General features: G+C 37.2%; 1 pseudogene; it reads left to right on the forward strand.

Annotated features, from left to right (window-relative positions):
* Positions 1-9,928: 9,928 nt before the first annotated feature.
* On the forward strand, positions 9,929-10,029 carry LOC124237695 (uncharacterized; annotated as a pseudogene).
* The last annotated feature ends 2,611 nt before the right edge of the window (positions 10,030-12,640 follow it).

Here is a 12,640-nt window from a genome sequence, read left to right on the forward strand (position 1 = left end):
AGGCATATGGGTAAGCTACATTTCAAAGTGTCTCTTGCAGTTAGATCAGCTAGATTGCAGCCATAGGACTGTAAATTGAATGTGGACAGAAGCCATTTGTGCCACTTCCAGACCTAGCTCCTTAAATGTCCTTCACAATCTTTCATGCACTCTCTCATTGTCCCATGACTGTAAGCAAAGGATTCTGAGACAGTGGAGCTTCCCTGAGTGGACGTTTGGAAGAGGGCTGCTGAAGAAAGCTGCCGGACCAACTGTGGACTGTGACTTTGTCAAGTCACTAAGATTTTGGGGTGGAAAATACAGTAACTCTCAGATTAAAAGATATGACACAAAAGAAATTATGTAAACACATAAAATAAATCTGTATATATGATTAATAAATAATCTGAATTTTATCGTTGGAATGTTGGGAAAGAAGGGGTATCATATAAAAAGGAATCCTTGGATTCCTTGGAATATAGCAGAGTATATTCCAAGCATAAATAGGATCACTAGTGAAGAAATAGATAGAAAAAATGGAAATGAATAATTAGCTCTTCAAAATACAATAAAAACCAGAAACAAACGAGGGGAAGATAAGAAATGGTATTAGTGATTCCCAAGCCTGGGGATGGGACGAGAGGAGGAGGAGGAGGGAAGTCATGTAAGTGGCTTGAAAAGATTTTGTGGAGGGGAAGGGGAAAGTTCTAATGAGTCTTATGGGTAAAAATTATGTGTTACCTGGAGCTATCTTACCCAAGGAACAGCCTCTGTGCCATGGAGAAAAAAAGGCTCAGAATTGTTCATCAAAGACATGAGCAGCTAAGAACTCCCAAGGGAGTCAGTGCATAACATGATGGAAATATGGTTTTAAGAAAAGTGAATTATTGGAGAGTTTATAAAGGAGAAAGAATTATTATTATTATTTTTTTACTGAGGAAGATTTGCCCTGAGTTAATATCTGTTGCCAATCTTCCTCTTTTTGTATGTGAGCTGCTGCCACAGCATGGCCTCTGACAGACTAGTGGTGTAGGCCCATGCCCAGGAACTGAACCCAGGCTGCCAAAGCAGAGCATGCTGAATTTTACCAGTAGGCCATCAGGGCTGGCCCTTCTTTTTCTTCTTCTTCTTTTTTTTTTTTGCTAAGAAAGATTCACCCTAAGCTAACATCCACTGCCAATCTTCCTCTTTTTTTTTTGTATATAAGCTGCCACCACAGCATGGCCACTGACAGATGAGTGGTGTAGGTCCGTGCCTGGGAACCAAACCCAGGCTGCTGAAGTCGAGCACCCCAAACTTAACCACTAGGCCACAGTGGTTCGTGGTAAATTTTTGAAGAAGAGTCAGATTTTCTAACTTTTTTTTAAAAAAGATTTTATTTTCCATTTTTCTCCCCAAAGCCCCCTGGTACATAGCTATATATTTTAGGTGTGGGTCCTTCTAGTTGTGGCATATGGGATGCCACGTCAGCATGACTTGACTAGCAGTGCCATGTCCATGCCAAGGATCCAAACCAGCAAAACCCTGGGCCACTGAAGTGGAGCATGTGAATTTAACCACTCAGCCACGGGGCTGGCCCCTAGATTTTCTGACTTTTTAACTTTCCAGTCTTTAGAAATAAATTCCATTTACATTTTATATTTTGTGGCATTTGCTACCATTCCATTTAAGATTTATCCTATTCATAAGGAGATAAATTCATTCCTTAATCTATGATTATTTATTATTCTTAGGGTACAGAGCATTCATGTACATGTATACTATGAGTGTTCAAAGAACAAGGATCTTAGTTTTTAATGAGTTTATAATTCATTTCAACAAAGTCTATTAAACTCCTACACTGCACTCGGTAGTGGGGATATAAAGATGAGTAAATTACAATCCCTACCCTCAAGGAGTGAACAATCAGTTCTCAAGGAGGACTATTATTCTGCACTCAATTCCAATGTATGGTCTTTTTTCCCCACACCACCGAGCAATTCTGTGACACCAGCTGGGTGTCCTACAATTCAACCTAATTCTGACACTATCTACACAGAGATAGCATCAAATTCCACAGGGTAAGTATTCAGTTCCACAAGACTGCCCTTCACTTCAGATGCCAGTTGCAAGTCCATGTTGTTGCCTGTGTTTCTGACCAACTGGTTATAAACCAGAGGTTCCCACGACCCCGTCTTTGGGTTTGATTAATTTGCTAGAGCAACTCCAGAACTCAGGAAACTAATTTACTCACTAGATTACTGGTTTGTTACAAAAGATATTAAAGGTTATGAACCAATGGCCAGAAGAAGAGATACATAGGGCAAGGTCCTCAACAAAGTAGCTATTGTTCCCCTGGAGTTTGAGGCTTGGCACAGTGGAAGCAATCTATTTCAGCAACCTGGAAACTCTCTGAACCCAGTGCTTTTAGATTTTTTGGAGGCTTCATTACATAGGCATGATTGATTAAGTCATTGGCCTTTGGTGATTAAACTCAATCTCTAGTCCCTCTGCACTCCTTGAATGTCAGGAGATGAAACTGAAGGGTCCAACTCTCTAATCATAGGTTTGTTCCCTTGGCAACCAGCCCCCACCCTTAGGTAATTTATAGGCTTTCCAAAAGTCACTTCATTAAAATAACAAAAGACACCTTTATGGCTTTCTTCACTTAGGAAATTCCAAGGGTTTTAGGAGCTCTGTGCCAGGAACTGAGATGATACTAAATATATATTTCTTATTATAAATCCCTAGACATATAAAGATAATGTTATAATCCAGTGAAGTAGTTAGCTAGTGGCTAAGAGCATAGGTTTTTAAGCCGGATTACCTGGGTTCAAAACCAGGTATTTAATTTACGGTGTGCATGCCCTCTGAACAGTTATTTAACATTTGTATATTCAATGAGGATAAAAATGGAACCTTCTTCATAGAGTTACTTTGAAGATTAAATGAGTTAAAAGAACCCTGAACAATGTCTAGCACATAGTAAAACTATATGTATTAATTACAATTATAATATAAGAATCAATGGTGTATTCTGGGGGTAAGGAAAAGGAAATGGCTAATTTAGTCTGCGGATGGAGAAGAACCTTGGAAGAGCTGGACCTGGCAGATCAAGGGTGAGAGATGGGTATTGAATCGTATTTAAGGGACTTTACAGTCTGTGCCGCTTTTTATAGGGTGTGGTCTTTATGAATCCTGGTCTGGATGAATCCTTTAGCATGAACTCATCATTCAGAGGATGACTCCATCACAAGCGAGTATTTATGCCTGCTGGGGTCTTATATAATGTGAAAATTAATAAACAGAAACTTAATTTAAAATGGAGTCAGGAGACCAGAAGGGGGAGCTCTCACACCCTGCAATGATAGCAGAGCCCAAAAGGAAGAAGAATGAGTTCCTATTTTTGCCTGGCAAGAGCTCAGCCAATGAGAGACTGTCACAACTCAGTCAATGAAAAGGCACTATACCTCCAACTCTCGATTCTTCTAATGGACTCCTTTTGATATGGTTGAGGCAGAACATTTACCTATGGCTACTTTGGCCCAACTGGCTGAATTATATATACAGTCTTACATCAGCTTGTACTTTAGCCAAGAGCAAAACTGCCAACATTTATACTGATAGTAGATATGCTTTCAGAGTAGCTCATGATTTTGAAATGTTGTGGAAGCAATGTGGCTTCCTTACTTCCGGTGGAAATGAAATTAAAATGGCCTCTATGTTCAGGAATCATTGGATGCTATCCATTTACTACTCCTTTAGCTATTAAGATCCTGAGGCATTCTAAACTTCACTCTCCAGAAGCTAAGGGAAATCACCTTGCTGATACTTCAGCAAATCATGCTGCCCTTAAAGGAACCAAGAGCAACCAAACCTCTGTCATGGTCCAAACAGATATTTTCCCAAACGATAACTTAGAAAAGCTGGCTAGAGAAGCCCAACAATTAGCCTCAGAAAAGAAAAGACAAGAGTGGAAATTCAACAATTGTTGATTTGACAAAAAGGGAAAGCTCTGGTTCAAACCAAATAACAACCCAGTCCTACTGGAGACTCCAAAATTCCCACTCCTAACCACTGTACATGCATTTAACCATTGGTCTGCTAACAAAATGATAACATTCAGGAATCAGTATTGGTGGGGAAATACTAACAAAGCTACAAAAAGGCCTACTTCATTTGTCCTACTTGTCCAAAATGTAATCCATGGAAGCCTGTTTGTGCTGCTCCTGGACATTTTAACAGCCTAATGGACCATTTGAGATTTGGTAAATGGATTTCATACAACTTCCTTCATCTCATGGATATAAATATGTTTTAGCCATGGTCTATATGTTTTCTCAGGGACTGAAGCCTTCCCTTACAGACAGTCTACTGCCTCTTCTGTGGCTAGAGTCCTTTTGGAAAAGATTATCCCTTCCTGGGGAACTCCTCTCAAACTTCATAGTAACTGAGGAACCCATTTTACTGGTCAGGTACGTCAACAAGTCAGCATTGTTTGGCTGGTTTCACAACATTTTCACTGTGCTTGCCACTTTCAATTCTCTGGTTTAGTCAAATATGCTAACGGCATTTTTAAGACTCAACTGGCAAAATTTGTAGAGACCCTCCACATACCTTGGCTAAAAGCATTGCCATTGGTCCTTCTAAATCTCAGATCCACCCCTTTTGGAACTCATACACTCTCACCCTTTGAGATAGTCACAGGTTGCCTAATGTACTTGGCTCCAGCCTCTTCAGACCCACAGTTGATAAGAGGAGACATACTCCAACATTGCAAAGACCAATTGTTTCTATTAAAAATATCATGTTTTGGTGGAGCAATCTTTTCACAGAACACTCCAGGGAGATGAAGACTTTAAGCATCACACCTTGCAACCTGGAGATTTTGTCTATTGGAAAAAACACCTCCAGAAGGATTCTCTTCAACCTCACTGTAAAAGCCTCTATCAGGTAGGGCTAACTAACTCTTGTGGTATAAAACTCTAGGGAATAGACTCTTGGATTCATGTGACACACCTAAAGAAATTACCAAATCCTGATTGGGTCTGAACATCACCTGATGACCTAAAAGCCAAGATTTCCCGGAATTGAAGCAGATGATATCTGATGAGACAGCTTTCCCAAGATGTCCATACCAGCTCTGTTGGAAGTTTGTCTGCCAAGCCTTTGATGATGACATGATGCTTTAGATGATCTCCAATGCCTGTGACCTTGATAACACATGGACTTTATTTAAAAAACGTGCCTGAGAGTTCTCCATCCTACCACTTACTCAAATGTGACCTCAATAGGTTTCCAATCTGTGCGCTTTTCCTCCAACGTGGGACACTAGATTCAGGAAAAGTCCTTCCTGGTATCAAGGGACAAAAGGCCAATAAAACGGGAAAAACCTGACTTTTGATCAGTGATACTTTCAGAGAAATATTTTAATCAAAAGGGTAAAATGTGAAAATTAGTAAACTGAAAACTCATTTAAAATGGAATCGGGAGGCCAGAAGGGGGAGCTCTCACACCCTCAATCTGACTGATTAGAAGTAGCTCTGTTATATCCAGTTTAGGGCTTATAATTTGGTCTATAAAGCCAATTTCTCTCCTTCCCTTTGTTTAGAGCACACTTATAATAGCTACATAGTTTAAATTCTTATTCAGAGCAAAGAAGAAGATTGACTCACACTTTAAAAATTGTCTCTCCACGTTACTAGTTTTAAAATTTGCTCAATTTAGTAATAATAACTAGTGGCTCCTCACCTGAGGGTTTCATGGTGGTTTTTAGAAGTGAGTCATTGACATTAGCTCCAATGGCAGATGTCTAAATCACATATCATACTTTCAATTGATGATTTTAGCTAAAAGATCAAACAACGTCTAAGAGGTCTTTTCCAGGTAAGAATGAAAGGATTTACCGTCTACTGAAAAAATGACTGACTCTTCTTAGAATAAATGAGATTTTTTTCCTCTGAAAGTGCGAAACTGTTCTCAATTTCATTCCCAAGGACTTTCAAAATTTCAGGCTTTGCTGTAAATGAGTCTGCACAGCATTTAGAAGGCTAAAAACAAAGGGAGGAAAGCCAAAGAGAAACACCAGTTTCCAGTATTTGCCCCAGGGCTTTGCACCTAAAGCACCACCCCGCTTCTTTTTGAGGTGACTACACCCTCTCTTCTCCAGGCATTGGAGTCTCTCCTGTATATGTACAAACATTTGTTACTCTGACAAAGTTTCATTGTCAGGGAGTTTCTAGATAGGGATCTCTAAGTTAAAATCCCAAATTATATGCATCCACCCACCCTTATGTTATAATTACTCTCTTGAGGCTTTTAAAAAATAACTACACACATCAGCAGTTTCACAACTGCTTTTAGTGAGTAGCAAGATTAGTAGGCAAACTCCTAGAGAAATTATGCAGGTGACCACAGTTATTAATGTGCACGTTGTTAAAGTGTTTGAATGTTGTCGTGATGGGACCAAGGGGCCAAGTGCAAAGATTCCATCAACATGATGCTGTTAGCTTGGCACTTCAGAACCAAATTAAAGGGATTCGTAAGGGTTGTTGCCTTAGCTATATGGCGCTGCTTTGGGGTATTCCCTCATAAAAAAACAGCATGCAATATTTTTTGGGAATATTAAGGAATTTTGCCTTTAAGAACCACAGCTAAAATTACAATCTGGTAGCTGCTTTATTACGTCTTTGTATGATAACTAGTCATCAACAACTTTTTTCTCTATCAATCTCACTTTGGTCAAATATTTCCAAGAATAAAATTAGAAGACAGAAATTTCCTGCATATACGTAAATTCACTTATTATGAAACATTACACATCATAGACTATTAGAATTAAGAAAGACCATAGAAAGGTTGATTTTACTAATGAATAAACTATTTGGTCCAGGAGGTGAAGTGATTTGCACATTCTGGTTGTGTAGGACCCCGCAAATTTCTGTAAGTTATTCCCGGGCCCTTTACCTCAATTTCTAACTCAAATTAACATTATTTAAGTGATCAGACAGTTCACTGAGCAATGCTTGATACCGTGAATAAGATGAGCCTGCTCTCTCCATTCCAGATGCTTTTTACCTGTCTGTCTTTCCGGACAGGTGAAGGACAGGATTGGTGTAGCAGCTCACTTTAGTAGGAGCAGTAAATTTGCTTAAGTCTAAATCAAAGCTTACTGAGCTAGGTCGAGAACATCCTTCTATATCATTGACATAATATTTTTGATTTGTTGATTCATTATTTTTTAGAGCGTACTTCATCCTTTTTATTGTGCTTGCATCCTAAATTTCATCTTTATATGCTCCTCAGCACTTAGTCTATAAAAATGAATAGTTTCATCACCAAGGTCTTTTTAGAAATAAAATAATTAGACTTTTTAATTATTATATACATTTATTTTAAAAATTTGGAAAAATAAATTAAAATAGAAAGAAGAAAAGTCATTTGTATTTGAAATAATCTTTTTTTGAGGAAAAAGAAATTTGTGTTTGTTCTTAACCTGTAAATGGTAAAGAAATGCTTGTTGCAGAAACTTCAGACAATACTGATAATAAAAAAGAAGTTAAAAAAAAATCTAAAATTCATGTAGACCTATCCACCGTTATATGACACTGTTTTTTTGGTTTTCTGTGTGTGTGTGTTTAGTCAAACACTTGATTTTCAGAATTGGAATAGTATAAGAAACATATTTTATATCCCTTTTATTCCATTTAGTACTTAGTTACAAGCATTTATTCATTCTTTAAATGAGCCTGGAGGTCATGATTAGTAGTTGTATAATAGTCAATCAGATGGAAATACATATTTATCTAACCATTCTTCAAGTAAACAGAAGTTTAGGTTATTTTTTCATTTTACTATAAATATTGCTGTAATGAATATTCATATACATAAACATTTATGTTTCTCCTTGACTTTTTTAGGTCAAATTCTTTGAAGTGATATGGCTAAATAAAGAGAATTTAAGCTTTTGATACAGTCATGCACTTTCTAACAACAGGGATACGTTTAGGCAATTTTGCCCTTGTGCAAGCATCATAGAGTGTACTTACACAAATCTAGATGGTATAGTCTACTACACACCTAGGCTATATGGTAGTAATCTTACGGGATCACTGTCATGTATGTGTCTGTTGTTACCTGAAACGTAGTTCTGTGGCACACAACTGTATATATCTTTGAATATATTATCAAATTGCCTTCCAAAAACATTGTACCAATTTATAAACTCACCAATAGTTTTTAATTTACCCTTACTCTCTGCAACACTAAGTATCATCATTCTTTTTAATACTTGATGCTGGTTTGTGAACAATGGTATATTCTTATTTTAATTTGCATTTTTTTTAATTACAAATGAGACTAACGTCTTTCAGTGTCTTCACCCTTTGTGTATCTTCTATGAATTGCCAGTTATTTACTCACTTTTTTCCTTTGAAAATGCTTATCCTTTATGGTGTTTTCTTGGTTTTTTTTTTTTTTATATTAAGGGCATTAACATTTTGTATGCATTGTAAATATTTCTCCTTTTTGTAAGTTGCCTTCTCATCTAGTTTATATGTTTTTAGGAGTAGTTTGTGGTGATAGTAACTGTGTTTTGAGGAGAAAATAGACAAAGACAGGTGATTGATCTGGAAGGAACTGATTGAGTTGGGGGTATGAATGATGGTCCTTGGATTGGATTAGAAAAAGGATGATTGGTTTACTCTTTTGGACGATGAAATTATAATTTTGGTACTACAGCCTGTACTATTTCTAACTCTCAAAACAACTATTTTTTAAGAATTTTTTTTTAATTTAAAGATTGGCACCTGAGCTAACATCTGTTGCCAATCTTTGTTTTTCTTCTTCTCCTCAAATCCTCCCCCGCCGCTCCCCCCCATACATAGTTGTGTATTGTAGTTGTGAGTGCCTCTGGTTGTGCTATGTGGGACACTGCCTCAGCATGGCCTGATGAGTGGTACCATGTCCTCGCCGAGGATCCGAACCTGTGAAACCCTGGGCCGCCAAAGTGGAGTGCTCGAACTTAACCACTCGCCCAAGAGGCCAGCCCCTCAAAACAAGTCTTTAAACTGCCGTCATCATACTTAAGTCACAGAGCTACTAAAGTGGCAAAAGAAGGATTACAAACCAGGTTTGTCCAATGCCAAGGTCTAGTCTCATGACTACACCACACTACTTCTAAAGATTACATAAGTGTTTTTTTTGTAAGGAAGCAGAAAAAGAAGCATTCCTATGCTTCTTCATTATGTTTTTAAATGCCTGCCTGATATTTCACGCAGTTGATGTTCCATAAACTCACTATGATTGAGTTTATCTCTCATCTACATAGATGAGGACACAAAGGAACAGAAAGGATCACTTCTTGCCCAGGATTACCTAGCTAGTAAAACTAATTCAGGAGAAGAGGAGGAGGCCAAGAATAGTTAGATCTATTTCATCAATCTTTTTATCTTGTGTTTCTTCCTTTGCTTTTTATGCTTAGAAAGTTCTTCTCTGCCTAGAGATGAGAGAAAATTATGTTTTCTTCTAATTGTTTCTGGTGTTTGTTTGTACATTTATATTTAACTCAAGGCAATCTGGAATATATTTGGTGAGAGAAATGAATTAGAGGTTTTTTCCTAAGGGGAGGACTCACTGAAATGATTCAAAGTTTTATCTGAAAGAATAGGTACACAATAATAGCAGCAAAATATTTGAAAAGAAGAAGAGTATTGGAACAGGGAACTAGTATTGCCAGAAATTAAAAAATGACAATTATGCAATAATTAAATCAGTATGCACTGTTTTAAGAAAAAACACCAGCTCTGTTTAGTATAAAGGAACAATCAAAATGATGTGAAATATTATTTTTCTCAAAGATCATATTAGTTTATTAATTTGGGATTTGATAATTTTTCATATTTAAATAAAATCAAAATAATAACTAAAAAAATGCAAATGCCCCAAATAAAAATCCAAGCAAGGCTGGTGCTTGCTTTTGCAGCATACATACTAAAATTGGAACCATGAGAGGAGATTAGTATGGCCCCTGCCAAGGATGACACACAAATTCGTGAAGCATTCCCTATTTTTCAGTTATGCAAGATGAATATTATACCTCAATAAAGCTGGAAAAAAATGTCCAAGCCTAAAGTTTCTCATGACAAGCTGGCCCTTAATGAATTGTGACAGTGAAATAATCCTTTTGGACATGGTGCAATTGCTATAGCTATAAATATAGGTGTCACGGCAAATGTTGGCTGTAGAAACTCCTGAGCTGATGAGCGCACACTCACCCGTTTTGTTTACATGGGCGAGGTGCTTTCTGCCTGCTCCACACCTGCACCTGCTTGCGAGGTGCATCTGAAGGGAGGATGCTGTCTTTCCTCTTGACCCGGATATCTTTCTACTTTTGAATTGCGAAAGGATTGGGTCATCATGGATTCTGTCTTCTTCCTTACCCCTGGGATTTGAATAAGTAGGAACCTCTCCCTGGAATTGTGAGGATGTTAAAAGAGGCCTCTAGGTGGAAAGCATTTGGGTTTGACATCATGTAGAAAGGAAAGGAGAGGTTGGAGAGACAATAATCCTAGAATCCAGGAGTTTTAAAAATAGAGGGAAAGATTTCCTCTCAACCTTTTATTACTCAACCAAAATCCTACAAACATATGTGTGATTTTCAGGATGAATAAGCCAATACCAGAAATGGAAAACTAAAGTCTGGCTATGAGCTCCAAGGTTTAGGGGACTTATTTGCTAACCTTTTTTCCTAAATGACATTTACAAAAGTGGGGGAAATGTGTTTCCTTCTAAGAAAAGCAAACTTGGCAAGATACCAACTTTTCTACAGGAAGCAGTCAATTCTATTTTTCTGCTTCTAGTTGTCCCAGATTCTTAAATAACATCTGTTTTCTAAATTCTCCAAGTGGTAGTCTAGATTAAGGAAGTTTCATTGCCTCCATTGAAAATGGAGTTTTGCTTAAGCGAAGAATCATGCCTTATCTGTAGTACTCAAATAGTTTAAGTTAAGGCTTTTTTTCCCTCCTAGATGAAGGATATTAATATACAAAAGTTTGCCACTCTTTTTTGCAAAATTTATAGAAATTCCAATTTGCAAGTGCTAGTTTATAAGGAAAGACATCTGTTTATTTTCTGTCTTTGCATTTTCTATGGTACCTTTCAGAAAAAAGTATTATGCATATCATGTTTCAATCGTAAAATAATAAATACTTATTGAACTGGTGGATCAAATCAAGGGAAAACAATTAATTTTGAGACCAGGAGTCCAACAAAAGAAGCATGTAACAAACTTTACTGTTTATGTCTTCCTTACTTTGGCCATTGGCCATAGTTTAGCTGTAGCCTAGACATTTATAGATCTAGTGTTAAAGAAGTTATAGAAATATCCCCCCAAATGTCTTAGCTTTCTCTTCTAAGCAGTCTGTATACAGGCATTAGAGAAAGTCGCTATTCCCTTTTACCTTGTAATATTTATCTTTCTGCAATGTGAGAGGGAAACTTTAAGGTCATAGGATGACCTAAGAAAAATGACTTATTCTTTTGGCAAATATTTCTAATGTATAACTTACTTTGATATGCCTCTGTTGTGTGATGTAAATGAATATTTTCAAATCACTTTTCAGGAGAAATAGCAAAATAGATGTACCTACACTGCTTTTCCTAAGGCAAAGTCTATAGCTGCATATGTGCCATACTGGCAAGTTTTCTGTAAGGGCATACGTCATACATCGGGATTTTTGCCAAAGTTAGTTTCTTCATATCATTCAGCATTTGTCATGCCTAATGAGAGCTTGTGTATACACAAGTGAATGTGTCAGAACCCTTTGGCAATTAATCCATTAAAAACATTGCTATATGCTTTTCCAAAAAAAAAGGCAAAGCATAAATTATTAATGCACATCCCTTCTCAGTGGCAATAAAAGGGATATCTTACGTTATTTTAAAATCCAGGTAAGGATATAAATTAATAAAGTGGGAGAACAGGTGAGAGAGAGTTTTCAGATGAGACAGTCTTGGAATGTTTATTTCTTTCCTTCGTCAAGACTTACTATTTGCCTGGCCCGCAGCTGTGGTTGATTTGAGAGAAAAGGACAACTTTCCATTGGTTGTAATGATCCTTAGTCATCCTACTCTTTTTTTAGTAGATTGATACTATCCTGGGATGGTTTTTCTGGATCCCTATTTCTTGGCTGTTATTGTCCTTCTTTAATTTTACCTATTGCTGTCTCATAATGCCTGTGCCTAAGGCAGCAACCCATACTTCAGCTGCCAAGCTCAGCAGACTACAGTTTGCCAAAGTGGGTAGCCCTTCCAGGCCAGAGCTACATAAGGGCTTAAATGAGCGCTGGTGATAACTGATAACCTCAAAGTCATCTTGTTTTCTCTTTCTTCAGCTTTTCCACTATTTTTTTTTTGAATACTCTCTAAAATTATACATGCTAATTGGAAAAATTTGAGAATATGAAAAGGAAAAAGAAAAAATTAGAATGCAGATCAATTTGTTAAATAAAAAACAACCTAGACTGTAATGAAAATTAAAACAGAAAGGAATCGTTTCAAAATATCATTGGATTAATGTTTCCTGCCCCTGGTCTTATTCTTCCTTTTCCTTCTCACTTCTTTCTCCCCATCTTTCCTCTTTCCTTTCCTTCAAGTAATTTCTAAGATAATCTCAGATCAAGGG

This window comes from Equus quagga, chromosome 3 (assembly GCF_021613505.1).
Source record: "Equus quagga isolate Etosha38 chromosome 3, UCLA_HA_Equagga_1.0, whole genome shotgun sequence".
Classification (NCBI taxonomy): domain Eukaryota; kingdom Metazoa; phylum Chordata; class Mammalia; order Perissodactyla; family Equidae; genus Equus; species Equus quagga.